General features: G+C 38.8%; 1 long non-coding RNA gene across 18 annotated transcripts in view; it reads right to left on the bottom strand.

The window, feature by feature from the left end:
• LOC142034349 (uncharacterized) overlaps positions 1–15,157 on the bottom strand; it is an 89,498-nt gene that overhangs the window by 24,517 nt on the left and 49,824 nt on the right. For 13 of the 18 annotated variants that reach the window (XR_012651599.1, XR_012651600.1, XR_012651593.1 and 10 more), the window contains one exon: positions 87–1,601. This is a non-coding gene — a long non-coding RNA (uncharacterized LOC142034349). Of the gene's footprint in view, positions 1–86; positions 1,602–1,871; positions 2,091–7,075; positions 7,201–15,157 lie in introns of all 18 variants that reach the window. The other 5 variants (XR_012651604.1, XR_012651606.1, XR_012651597.1 and 2 more) reach the window with 4 other exon arrangements.

Genomic DNA, 15,157 nt, shown 5'->3' with positions numbered 1-15,157 from the left:
CTTGCTGTTTCTTGGAAGAACACAAAGCGTATTTACCAACCACAATTCAATTATAATTAGTCTAATGACAAAAACTTTGGCTTTACCTTTCTTGTATTTGGATTTTCAAGTAACCCCTTTTTTTCCTTGGATTCTTCTTAGCAGAAAGTGCACAGCTTGTCTTCAATTAAAACAGAAATAGCAGAAGATCAATAAAGATTTTAATCAGAATAATAATAATAAAATCCAGTATGTCTCATGGAACCATAATTCATACTTTCCACAGAGGTGATTTTCTACTGGTCAAGTCAGTAAAAGACTTTCTTCATAAATAACTTTCAGTTACAAATTAAAATACAGCCTCATGAAAGCATCCATCTGTAGAATTGGCCACATTACACAGATTGAGTGACACTACAGAAGTATTACTCATTAGACAGCAAGGTGTTTTTTTCAGAAAGCTTCACATCTGTTACAAAACCACAATGAATTTAACCTAAATGAAAAGTGGCCTACTATTATTTCCATACACGCTGTCATAGGATTATCAGAATCAAAGAGTCACTAGAGTAACACCACAGCATTGCATCAGCATTTTGCAACACTATAAATCACCATTTCAGGGCTTTAACTGATATTTAACATTCAGTCTCCAACCCAGGGTGAGAAATACCCAGCGTTACTTCCAGTTTGTCTTCAGCCTAGTCACACTTCTTGCAACATACAGGGGAAGGACAGCATGTTATACCTAGTTCAGCATTATGCAATTACAATAACATTTCTCTCATCTCCAAGCCCTTAAATGGCAAACTATTACTTACTAGCTATGGACCAATTAAGAGGTGAGATTGAGAAAAAGCACTGTCTTAAAATAGCACTTAGGTAAGAGACCAAACTCCTCGCAGCTATAGAGAAAAGGAAGGATGCTATGAGTCCTCCTGGCATACCATTTTTTGCCTTTCTGGTGGCTCTAGTTGGTTTTTAAATCAACAGTGAGTTAGTAGTTGTGTCATAAACATCGAACTCCTCTAGAATGGATAATTTCTCATCGAGCAGGGTAAGAAGGCTCTGATTTTTGCCACCTTTGCAGCTGCCTATGCTTAATACAAGGAAAACACAGTAGCTTTAACTGTGTGGCATCATGTGAAAGCTCTAATTAACAGCAGAGGCTCTAAGGCTGCCCTTTTGCAGACTCAGGAAGAAACTACATCATATGCTCGCATACTGCCTACGTTTATACACATGAGAAATGCATTCCTAACTCACTTTTTACTTGTGACATTTTACAATTAGAAATAAAAGCAGTAGGGGTTAGAGACAGTTGGGAGGAGTATTCATTTAAACCTTTTCATTTAGATCTACTCATAAGAAAATGAAATATTTTAGATTCCATAGAAGTTGAGTGAACTCACCTGGAAAAGCCACCTACCTACCACGAATATATGAGTTTTCACAATCTGCCGCAAAAACATTGCCAGGAACAGGAAAAAAATATCTACATTATACCTGACAAGCACTATCTTAAATTAGGGAGGTCTTCATAGTTTGATTTTTGATCCATCTCACTTCACAGACATAGCTTCATACTCAAAAGAAGTGATAAAAAGCAGTTTCCAAGGAAGCTGAAAAAATGAAAGATGTGTGTAAGTTTTGATACTCACAAAGACTGTTCAACATCATTTCAGGGAATATAGAGCAAGACACTTGCACTCTTTCCACATCCCTTCTAAGGGTTTGTCTTACAGACTCACCCATATTAAAAAAAAAAAGCAATGGCAGCAGTAATGCTCACAAGAGAAATATTAGGATTAGCACACTAGGGAAACCATTTTGGAGTTGAGAATGCTAAAGTAGAGAGGTATATATTATCTTATTATTTCTGTAGCACTTACTAGAAAAGTATTACAAGGAAAGGAGAACTTCTCCAGAGAAAACTAGTGTTTTGCCATGATCTTCAGTGGATCATCATCCAAGAACCAAGTTCTGCTTCCTTAAATAAGACAGCCCAAAAAGGTTTTGTATTTCTGTGGAGCTGCTCCTGACAGTACCCTGAATGGGACTGGGCTCCTGTTCACTTCCGTCCAGAAAAGATGCCAAATGAAATGATGTTTCTGAAATCATAAACCAAATTATCATTGCTCTACGGGAAAGGTTTGCATATGACAAAATTATCATGATTAATTGCATCTACATAGCAGAAGTATGTTATGACCACTGAGCCTGAAGCTGTGCTAGGAACTACATAGTATAAAAACAGTTCTCAAGAGTTCACAGTCTAAGCAATTAAGACAGAAAAAGCTACATTCTTATTACAAATAAGCCTTATAGGCACAGTATAATATATTTTAATAAGGACTTATCTATGATTCCAAACCAATTTTACCAGTGTTTTTACCTTCTGATTCAGGAAAATACTACAGTGTGACTAATTCCTCCCAGGGAAAAAGAAAAGGAATTAAGAACAGTACCTTTTAATAGGAACAGTACCTCTTAATCATTGCTTTAGTATTTTATTAAAATTCCTGCTATTAGGGAAATGCCAAAGTCCATATTCAAAACATACCTGCAGGTCTCCTTATTGCAATATGGTTTTCAGTAAACAAATATGCATTTTTAAGGCTTCTTTTCATATATTAAAAAAATAAGTCCTTTAGGCCAGCAGTATCCTATATCAAACACTGAGGGGTACACGTCTATGCTTGTAAAACTGCATTAGTAATTTTCTGTCCAGCTGTCTGGCTTCAAAGACCTATGTGCAATTTAGGCCTTAAATGTGAAATTAAGGCATCTGAATAGATAAAATGAAGGATACATTACGTACAGTTCTTCAATCAAGAAGGAAATCAATGCATCTAATGTTTTATAATATAAGGTAAAGAATTTCTACAGTCAAAAGTGGAAAGCTTAGAACTTCCTTGAATAAAGATTCCTAACTATCTCAAGCTTGTATCCTCAACAAGAAGAGCATAAAAAAGTAGGAAAGTGTCCAGACCAAATGGAATAAATAACCATGTTGAAAATAATAAATATTAGGTATTCAAAAGGCACAAAAACATACTGACGATAAAGTGATCAGTCTAAGTTTTTAAAGTGATAAGGAAGTGTGATAATAAAAGACTTTCCAGTAGTAAAGATGGATTAGACCTCACAAAGAAGATAGAAGTAAATTCCTTGCACTTTTAATAGACCAACTCAAGGAAAGTAGAGTTGAAACCAGGGTGGGGCAAACAAAGCTAGGTAGAGATCAAAGATAAACAATGAAAATAAAGATAAACAGGTTTCAAAATCAAGATAAAACATTGAAATTTCACATGACCATCTATATTGATAAAGGTGGTAAGCGGGACAAAGGCCAGAGTGAGAACATTACACAGAGATTACCACTTCCCAGGTAGAAGTAAAACCTGAAGATCTTAATGCTTTTAAAAGGAAGTGTGAGGCAATCTCCATCCCAGACTTCTAGAAGAACTGCCATATGAAGTTACAGATCCAGAAGTGAACAGTGAAAATAATTTGGGGGTAGTATCACATGATGAGAGTTGCAAATATTGCATCTATATTTAAGAAGTGAAGGAAAACATGACACAAGTCAACTGTGGATCTGTTAACCTAGTGTTGATGACCTGCAAAGTTTAAAGATACATACTTCTGTAAAAAGTTTAGTATGAAAAATGAGTTATAATGCAATACAGATTTGTAAAAGACCAGTTCTCTGCTAAGCAGGCATTTGTCTTAGATTAGATCTATTATTACCTATATTTAGAAGAATCACTTTTTTTATCAGTCTGGACTTCAGGAAAGCACTTCATACGAGGAGTTAGTTAAAATGGAGATAAGAATACTATTGTAGGATGGGACACAGCAAGCCAGGGAAGAGACAAAATGGAAAGAATTAGGCTAAGGGAAGGTTGAAATTTATTTCATTTAATAACCTTTCAAATAAATAGTGGAGAGAGGGAGAAGAAAAAAAGGAAAGAAAGAGAGTGCTAATGGCACAGGTCTGGGAAGACTAGAAGCTAGCAGCTTGTCTTTAAAATTCTAGTTGCTAAATTTTTTAGATTTGATACAAAGTTGCCAAGTATCACACAACTTTAAGAACAAAGTCGGGATAAAACAAGAGAAAAAACTTACATAATTTCCTGTCCCTTCTAAGTGAAATTAATAGACAGATTTTTAACAGCATGTAGACACTTAACTTCCACACCCTCAAAACACAAAGTCTAACCTTTTACAAAGCAGCTATGGGGCCAACACTCCCATTTACTCTATAGAAGCAGACATTTAAAAGGCTACAAATATCCCTTACAGGTCACTAGTTACTAGGAGGTAGAAATATTTCCTATATTTTCCATGTATTGAATCTAAACACATGGGACCCTGAAGGCCAGCATTCCTAGACACTACAATGAAATAAGTTCAGTAAAAATCCCACCCCTAGTAATGAAATAGAAATTGCTGTTTTTGAAGTCCTACCCAGATTCAATTTTATAGGCAGTGTTGAAGTTATATAATTAAAGAGTTCTGTTCAACAGTTGAAATTCCTGATTTAAACAGCATCACAGACAACATAAGATTTCAGTATTAATAGCAATTACAGCTTTTCTGGAATGATAAAGTGTTAAAACACACACACAAACCAAACCAGCATTTTGAAGTGCCATGAGAAGAGATTACATCATTACTACAGACCATCTGCTAGGAAGAACATGGAGCAACAGATGATGAGCCAAAATCACTTCTGGCATAAAAGGATAGAGTTCCACTGACTTCAGCAAATTTATCCCAATGTTCCTGTGTGTTACAGATTAATAAGATGACACACATTACAGACCAGCAGAGGTGAAACAAGGTTTAAACCCACAAAGATTGATGTAGCGTACTCACTTAGAGCAACTTATTATTTTCACTACAAACATATTTGTAGATGCTAAAAATGAAGACTGTGACAGCTACTCACATAAGTCAGTATGCTAAAAAAGTAGGATATTTCTGCAGAGATAAGAAAGAACATATGGTCCTTATTGCCAGCTCAGGGTCCCTTTTAAAACAATTTTCCTCAATCTGATTTGCTTTACAATTACACTAAATCCTGCCATGATTGCTCTCATAGAGGACTTACAGAATTTGGCTTCACTTGAAGATGTATTTTTCCTTCCCCTAGTTACCGCCTTTATTATTGATTTTTAGATAATCCCTGCAGTTACTAGAAAAAGGTTTTGGCAAGTTTCCCTAGAGGCCTGCAGATGCCTATTACCCTTATCAATAGAACATCTTTCACCCCCTTAGCTACCATCCTCAGTTACTAACTGTTTGACTATGCATATATTCTGTTCAGGGACCAGCAGGGAGAACATTTAATATCCTTTCACTAACAAACAAGAAAGGCAACAGCTGCTGGCCTCAGCAGAGGGTCTGCTCAGGGAACCTGTCCCAGAGAGAAGTCTGGCTGGACCCAGCTGCAGAGAACTAAGCAATTCCCCCTCCCCATGACAAAATGTGCAATGAGAAATTTGGCCCATTTTGTCCTCTCCTTATTGGAAGGAGATTATACTATTTGAAAAACCCTTTTAACCAATGCAGGAGAACTGTAATCAGAAAAGTACTTTCATTAACATCTCTGACACAGAGAGGTCCTATCAGAGAAGGGGAGGGGTTCTTTTGTCAGAGAAATAACAGACTAAATATTCTGTTAGCAAATAGAAATCATACCCCTGAAGACAGGGCTGCTAGCTTGTAAGCTACTTTCTGAGAACTGACTGATTGGCTAAACTGAGATGAAGAGCTTAAAGAAACTTTTTTGAGCTATTAGTTTAAAATTCAGAACTAATACCTGGCTAGGGCTGCCTGTGTTGTACAGGACTCAGACATGCCTGCTGCTCCAGAAACATGGGTAACCAGATGGGCCACTTACTACAGGGGGTTGCTACATGACTGTCACTGCCAACTTTGCTAGGTGAGCAGTCACTGTGGTTAAATTACTTATTTTAGTGTTTGGGGGGGTTTTTTTTGTTTTGTTGGGGTTTTGTTTTGGTTTTTTGTTTGGTTGTTTTTTTTTTAACTGAGAAAAACATCAAGTGTGGATTTTTTTTTTTTTAAATTATTCTTTTTTTAAGACAGAGAAGGAAGATTTGGACTATAGTCCCCGAGTTTTCCTCTAAGTGAATGCCAAATCTCAGAAACCACAAAGCAAATACAAGGATGCCAAGGCCTATTAAACATAATTCAAATATTTTTCATTTTATTTTTGGGATTGGTACTCCTGTTCAGAAGATGGGGCATTTACGCTTCAGAGTGAAGACAGGGAGAGAAAGACTGAACGGGTACAGAACTCCTTTGAAGAAAGAAGTTGTGCCTTATCTCCCAAACCGGGTAACAGGCTCCTTTAAAAAGAGCTGTGCTCTCCTTAAAGTCTCAATTGCTCCAGCTGCCACTCAGGAAACGGGACAGAAATGCTCAGGGTTAAAAGCTTCTCCCCTCCCTCCAACCCAAGCAATCAGGAGATGAGATGACATAAACTCAAACTGTGGCCCCAAGCCAGCCCCTTAAAAGGAAGCCAGAAGTGTTTAAGGAAGATCGCTGGTGCTAGGATCTGGCTGCTGCCCGTCTCTCTCCGACAGCAGTCGCTGCGATCCCAGGGCTGTAGGAACTGCTCTACGCTGCAGGGAAAAGGGAGTGTCGGGCTGCTCTCACATTGGGCGGATCTACCGCTCTCTATCAGTAATTTTGCTGCCTCCGTTCTTGTCCCAGCTTGCTCGGGTTCAGCAAGGCTGGTACAGAGCTGGATGGGAGTTGAGCAAATACCCTTGCAAGTCAAAGCTCCTGCTTTTGTTCTGAGATGAGGAAAACTGGTATTTGTCCACTAGCATGAGTGCAGCCAAGTGTGGGCTGCTATCTTACTGATAATGAATGATTAGAGTTGAGTGTAATGGAAAATGGAAGCCTTTTGTTCTGGGGCTAATGAGATGATTGATTTATGTCAATTAAATAGGTGCTAGAATTCCTGGGTGCTAGTCACATGCCCCTTTACTGCCACAGTAGCCCACTGTATGACAAATATTCACATTACTTAATTGTTACCACAACTGCACGTAGTTACCTGGCAATAGTATGTGCAAGTGGCCAAGGGCTGAGCAGAAGAACCTGAACTAGCTGGTCACTGAGAAGCTGTCACAAGGGACTGAGCCAGCTGACAAGATCAGTGGAATTCCTACTGCTGCTTCTCTGTGGATTCACATGAAAAACGAAGGGAAAAAAAAAAATCAAACCCAAACGAAAGCCAAAAAAAGAAAACCAAACAGTCCAGGAGATCAAACAGGCATTTTTCCCCACAGTAAAAGTCTTTGTTAAATTATAAAAAAAAATTTTAAGCATTTGACAAGAGACTGAAACAACAAAATAATCACTGGTGCATGGAGATGTTTTTGACTAAATCCAGTGGAGTTTTGTTTTCTACCCAAGACATAAACCTCTGGCACTCTGGGGATTAGAAACAGAAAGGCTGACAGATTTAACTCTTGCAGCACAAGTGGTTTCACTATAACATGACACCAGTACGGTAAGACTGAAACCTGATCACAGTGTGACTTTCATACATTAGAATGTGAATCCTGTTACTACCACACACTCTAACTTTAAACACCAGTAGTTAAAGTGACAATTCATTTCTATAGCATATCTGTAAAAAAGTCTCATATGAGAAGGGGCTCTTGGTTTATTTATAGGCAAAACAGCTGTTTTCTGCATTCCACGACCTAGGCTGAGCTCTGCTCCAAGTCCTGCATGTATGGAGACAGCCTGGGTACAGAGTTACCTTGTGTGGAAGCAAAATGTGGAGCTCCTTTCCAAACCAGTGAACAGTGCCTTTTTCACTATATGCTGACACCTCCTATGGAACACAGCTTTACTGGTGATTTTCTTTAATCACAAGAAAAGTGGTAATTTTTTATGGTGGTGGCAGACTAATGCAGCTCTGGAACTTAGGTTAGTTCGTTTTAGAAAACAAAGTAAAAAGAGACCTTTCTCAGCTGCTTTCCTCTCAGTTTCCCTCCTGAAATGCTCATTAAGTATATAACAAGCAAAAGCAAATAATAGCCTCCAGTCAAATTAGCCCATTCATCTAGATAAGATGAAGATATGTTCCTCATCTGCACACTGAGATGATTCCGCTCATATCACCCATGTACCCAGATGCAGTAGTTTTCTACTACTGCTCACTTCCATCTATCCTACTATATTGTTAGGTGCAGCACATCCTGCTGTGCATCTGCCACTTTGTAATTGAAGTATAAATTTTTACGTACTTTTGTTAGCTAACATTGGGCACATGACTGTGTATTAGTACAAATAGGCAACCCCCTCCCCCATATTGTTGCATATACAAGTCCCTCCTTTGTAAAGATCCACAAGTGATGAGTACTTTTTCATGTTATCTCTGTTCTCAAGCGATACTATTCATTGCAACTAGAAGTTTCCAGCTCTGTCTAAACATTTATTTTTATATGGATTCACAGTCTTAAATCATAGCCTTGAAATAGTCCACACTTCTGCCCCCTTATATTTTTAAGTTAATATCCTTTTAGAGGAGTTTTGCAGTATTTATTTAGATTCATTATTGCTTTTCTCTCTTAAAAGCCACTTCATTTAATACAGCTACCCCTTTCTTAATTTTTTTTATATATATAAATGGGGGGTCATGTTCTGTTCTGACATCATTATCAACATTTTGCCAAGCAGCAGCCAATATCTGCAATCTTGCCATCAGTGTCATGCTGGAGGAGAAATCAATAACATTTTCTAGATTGCTCTGCTTTATATGCTCGCAGACTACAGAAAGTCAAATAAACATAAGCAAGCAATTCCTTCTCCCAAGAATTCCAGTCTGGCATCTTTGCCTGGTTCCCAAAGGCCAAATGTAAATCAAGAAAACACTCAAAGTTCAAGACAGAATAAGACTTTCTACTACTTACACAGTTTCAGACTGAAACTCTACACAGCCATGAATAATCCCAAATGAACTGTCAGCACAGTATGTCTTCCCAAAACAGAACATTTACCCACATACTAAGTAAAAGAACGTGAAAGACTGGTTGCTGGCCATGGTAATTTGGACTCTCCAAATACATTTGGCAACATTCATCAATCCAGTTAAATCTGCTCTGTAGTTTACAGGGGCACACAAAACTCATACAAAGAAGCACAAAATTATACATGCACCCACTCTGGTTTTAACACCAATTTAAATGATCAGTTTAATTAAACCAGGCAAGTTTAAGCACAGACAAGCCCTGCAGTGTATTTCTACTGAACACATATTAAAAAAAGATTGGGGGGGGGGGGAAACACTGAGTTTTAACTTTTTCCCCCTTCATTGCCCAAACATACTCATCCTGCTGCTCAGATGGTGTGCGTGTTTTGTACTGAGCCATTCAGATATTGCAAGTAGCTGTTGGACGGGTTTGCTGAAGGCATTTTCCTATGAGATGTAGTATCTTCCTACACGTAGCCAGCACAGCCTTTGCTACTACTCACGGCCTTCTTGCTTTGGCAGCCAGGAGGTGCTTTAACTACTGGCTGGGCTAAGCCTCTACTAAATTGAACTGTAGACTGAAGCAGTCCCCAGCTGGCTCCAGAACTGATACAGCAGCAAACGACTGACAGCCAGCTTTTCACAGCCCTCCCCTTATGTTCTGAGCGTAACTCCACTGAGCATAAGCCATGCAAAGTGTAAAACATGGCCCCAAGGTTTGTAAATCTCCATCTAATCTTACATAGTATATCCAAACAGGAGCTCTGTATGCCTTTTTCTTCACTTTGTTTTCTCTGCTTTCTCAAAAGCTGTAACCAACTACTTGGCTCTTTTTTCATGCAAGGCTGCCAACTTCTATAAATGGACTCAAAACCTGGCAATCAGTATGCAGAATTCTGGTTGCAATATCCCTGCTTTGCTGTCTATTTTTGTCGACACTTACTTCAAATGCTTGCAGGCCAAGGGTATTTTCCTTTGGTTAACTATTCCATCTGAAACGGTATGTAAGGTAAATTCCTTCAGAAAAGATTCCAACTGTCCCTCAGGTGATTTGTACTACATGAAAGAGCCTTAAAAAGAGAGTTTGTCTCTCTGTCATTGTCAGATTTGCAAGTCAGTATTCTGCACACAAAACCCATACTAATTTATTCAGTTCTCTTATCTCCCTCCTTTCACTCCCTCAGCTGATACAAGGCATGCCAAGTCCACGGTGCTTCCCTAATGCTGCACTGCTGTTCTCTTACTCTTCCAAAGGGAACATTCTCTACATCTATTTAGCAAGAAGGCTTTTAAAAATAGGAACACAAAATCCAGTGCTGAGTTCAGGATAATTATGGGAGATACAGCAGGTGCAAGTATCTCTTACACAGCATTTTCTGATGATACCACAAAGGAAAACTTTACTTGCAAACAGCTTAGAGGGACTTTTCAGGGTACTTCTGCTGTACAGCTTTTGAGAAGTATAGTAAACAGCCTCCTGTAAACAAGTTTGGCCAAGCGAGTAAGTGGAAGTGTAATTCCCCCAGTGATGTTCAGCCTGCTTGATAAGCCAGCCAGCATTTTTCACTCCAAAATCCACCAGGCTCCTGTCAGATGAACAACCTAGATGTGCATCACAGTGCACTTGGCCCAGACTCAGAGCATTTAGGCTCCTCACTTCTCCCAGGTCTAGGAGTCAGGACCTTAACCCCTTTGCTGAGGCAAGTGCTAGGCCTTTGCTACAAGATTTTCAAAAGCTACTGCTTTAGTGACTGCCTGAAGGGAGACAGACAGCCAGGAGCAATGCCATAGGCTTTTTTTGTTTGACAGAGCATAAGAGGGACTAAGAGTTCCCATGACAGATCTACCATTCAAAGGGAAACTATCACCATTTTGCACCAGCACCTGAAGCCTGTAAATTCATTCCAGTGTTTTCCAGATAGGGCAACCAAAATCCCTTTCACCCTGTGAGTACTAGAAAATGTTTTTGATTCAGTTTCAAAAGGCCAAATTATACCAGACAAGACTGAGCTTTCTGAAGAGGGCCAGGAAGGTGTCCATGCCTCCTTACTTGCATGTTGTCCCCAGACTTCCCACTTCGATTCATTTCTTGCTGTCACAGAATTCCCAGTTGAAGACAGGGAATTTAAAGACACCAGAAGTTCAATAAGTAGAAATACATTCAGAGAAAACACACCTCAATTTAATCTGCTATTTACTGAAATTTGGAGTTTGGACCAGACATATAGCCTTACATGCATACATAGCCCTGTATTTTGAGTGTGTGATGATTCCAGAAATCAGCTCATGGTGTTTATGCTCTAAAATACCATGGAATAACTTTTCTGGATGACAAATATGTTACGGTTTAATTTGGATTTTTTTTTGCCTCTTGCCTGATGCTGAATACATAAGAATCATTTGGAGATCAGCTTTTAATTTTCCAGTGCAAGAATTTTTCCATATTATTGAATTCAACACATTAATGTGGTAGATGGTTGATCCTGTTGAACCTATTTCAAATCCAACCAAAATCAGTCTGAAGATTTATCTACTTTTCAGTTAGTTTTACACATCCATTGGATTTTTCTGTTCAGCAGCAGAAGCATTGGGGAACACGTTTCTTCTATGCAGGAGCAGACAGAAGCTTTTGACACAAGATGGGGATGCAGTCTCCTCTTTTAATGAAAAGACAGGATCCAATTTTATATTTAAGTGCTGTCCATTTGATGGGTATGCAAGTTCCATCAGTAGCAGGTGCACAAACTGGGAACCCTATCTGTTTCAATCCTGACAGGATTTCTGGCATATCCACCATCTTTGATCAGATACCCCTGCAACTCATTATTTCCAGTGCTGCAGAGCTGTAGCTCAACAAGCCACGCTTAAACCTCTCCAATTCTAACTGATGCTCTCTTGACTGGTAACTCTCCATGCCATTCATCTTTCTCAGACTGGAAGCACTCTGTCTTTGCTATAGCAAGATGTAATCCAGTCCTTTTATACCAGCCTTTGTGCTGGCTGTACTGCTCACCTGATATCCCTTCAAGGAGGTGGTTCAGGAAACTAAATGGTCAGAAGCAAGTCCCACAAGAACTTTTCTGACAGTTAGCTTGCTAAACTGCCCCACTCTTCTTCCAGAGCTAATGCAAGGCAGGGGATGAGCCCTCCCAGGGGCAGTTAGCTATCCACATATCCATATACAGCTATAATGCAAAATTTAATCTCATAATGTGGAAGCACTCATACCTCAGACCACCCTTCAGAGGGTCATCTACCACCTTCAAAAGGCCATACACTAGATAAGTCACCTTATGCATTCTCTCATGTGCATCTTTCTTTTATCCTGTCTTGGTGTGCACTACAAAGAACACTAGTGCTGAAAATATTTCAGTGTGCTTCATAAGTGCTATTGAATATGTTATACTGTTAAAAAGGCTCACAGATAGCAATAAGCAGCAAAATGTTCCTGGTTGAAAAAAGAAACCTGGGAAAGAAAAAATGATTGCCTACTGAAGCGTGGAAGTTTTTTACCATAAAATAAAAAGGTGTCATTTTTAAATAACAGAAGAGTACTTCAGAATATAGTATAAATACTATAAAAGACTACAGAAAGGAAAAAAAATACAAGTTTTCCCAAGTGTTGACAGTGAATATAAGTCATTCACGCAGTTTTTCCTTCTAACCTCTCCTGTACAGTTTTATTTTCAAACAACTCAGAAACCTTCTTGCTTCAACATTTTAGGAACAGGAGTCTCATCTATTATAGCACAATAAAACACCAAATCTAAATCAAGCTCAGCTCCATTTATTTTACTATCAGGTACAACAATGCTGCAAGCTAACAATTTAGAAGCAAGTTTTGGACCTAAGACAATGCCTATTTGTAAACAATTATTAAATACAACCTAATTACGTAATTGTTTCCATAGTTTTCTGGAATGCATTCTGTCTTCCCAGACTCCCCCCCCCCCCCCAAATGTATCAAGTGCTAGGAAGTTCTTAGTGTTGTCTTTCAAGCTAAACAAAATGCACCAAAATGGTCTCAAACTACAGATTATTTTTTTTTTAATAACAAAATGATTTAGGTGCATCAGTGATTTTCTATTTCCTTGTGCTTAAAATATTCTGTTGAAATACCCAGAATTCAAGAAGTTTTAGACATGCCATATTTGCTAATGCTGACACAAAGGCAAAAAGCCAAAGCTGCCTCCTCTAGACTTCAGAAGGTCAAACAAGAATAAATGCAGCCAAGAATTAGCCCAGAAATTTGGAACTAGAACATATGCAATCACATCTTAGTCTCACTTTAGTCATTATAACAAAACTCCCATCAAATGTCTTCAGTGGGTTCAGGGAGGGTCATCTTTCCTCCAAAACCATCCTGCTTCAGGCACTAAAAACTCAAATTTCTAGTGCTGCAAAACACTGGATCTCAAATCCAGCAAAGCAAATTACTAAATACTTTTGCAGGACTGCTCTGCTTAATGTTGGCAGCCAGCATGCCTGGAGTATCAGACATTTCTCACTCTCTCTCATTTCCTTATTTGACTTTGCTGACCCCAATTGTGATATGGTGAATCACATCTTGTCCCCAGGCGCTCCAGTTCTACCCAGTCCTTACTCTCACAGACATCCCCACTGAGGCTGGGGGATTTAGAGGCACAAGAGGCCAAAAAGGTTTTGCACCTTTCTAATAAAAAGGGATTCACTGTAACCTGCAGGTAATCTCTGATCAGCAAGACAATTCTCCTAAAGTTCCTAGCCTGCTTCACAGACTACTTGTGCTGTGAACTTGATTGATCATTTTGTTGGCAACTTGAAAAGTTTGTATAAATAGCTGAGTAGAACTGCTAATAAGACAGCCAATGGAGAGGATTGACCCCAAGAACATATTAGAGTTCAGTTTCAAGAGAACTCAAAATTGTTACTGCTAGTCCATCAACAACGAATACAAACTATGAATTTAACATGCATGTTCTTGAAATAACCTGTTAAGCTTTAGTATACAGGCAGTAATCAGTAGCTTAAGTGATATTTTCTCCTTCTAACACATCTAGTGGAAGCTTGAAATTATTTTGCTAGCTAGACCAAGAGGCCTCTTTTGTGTTGAAAAATAGCAGTAAAATACTTTGATTCCTCAGCACCAAGTGCTTAAGACTGTTTACAAATAATTGATAAAGCCTAACAACCCAGCACAATACCTTTCTATGATTTCCAAGCAGTTAATGCCAACACTTTCAGAAGCAGCTTTTTTTTGGTGCATTTTTTTCATCCAGCTTTTACAATCCATTGTTGTTATTTATCCTAGATACTTAAAACAGAAGTGACATGTATGCAAAAAAGATGAGCCATGTAAATTTAGGTGTTCAGAGTGAGGGGAATCCCTCTAAAATTTTGGATGTAAAGGACCAGCACATGCTCACAGAGCTATTTAGTATCCTTACTGTTGGATTTTCAAAATACCATTATTCTGCTCCTCTATTCTATAGTGCCTACTACCCCATAACACTCAAAATAACAACTGACAGTATAAAGTATTTCCCAAAACAAGTGTTATTTCAACTATTCAAAATTTCTTTAAAGACTATCCAAATGCAACTCTCTGCTTTAAAACAAAAAAATGTTTTTCAGAAGTGCTTCAGTTGACAATAGGAGAATGATGTCCCTCCAAAGGGGATTCAGCCTTTCAGCAGATGGTGTTTAGTTAAAACACAGCAGGAAGGACAACATATGTAATGATCTTTACTTTGTTGCCTTTCTTCTTACAAAACATTGGTCCTATCTAAAAGGGAACAGTCAGATTTGCACAAAAGGCTTAATACCTCACATTAAACTAGGATAAATTATATTGCCTGCCAAGCAGCCACAGACAAAGGAAGTTTGCGCAATGGGTATCACCAAACAAAACCAAAAGGGTGTGCTGTCAAATTGCTGCCCTTGCTCAGGAAGGGAGAGCAGTGTGGATGGCAGTTTCCCCAAACTCACTCTAAGCAGAGGCCTGGTACAAAACACAGTGAGGCCCCAGGAAAGGATCTTGAGGCTTTGGGGGCTTTCGATTAACTCTGTGAGACTCTGAATTATGGAGGAGCTGTTGGACCATGGCTTTGGTTTTATACCAGTGCCAGGTAAATGCTCCCAGGTCTCAGGCTGCATGGTGACTCTGCACCTGCA

This window comes from Buteo buteo, chromosome 9 (genome assembly GCF_964188355.1).
Source record: "Buteo buteo chromosome 9, bButBut1.hap1.1, whole genome shotgun sequence".
Lineage (NCBI taxonomy): Eukaryota > Metazoa > Chordata > Aves > Accipitriformes > Accipitridae > Buteo > Buteo buteo.
The sequence above is the reverse complement of the archived record's forward strand: the minus strand, read 5'-3'. Positions and strand labels throughout refer to the sequence as shown.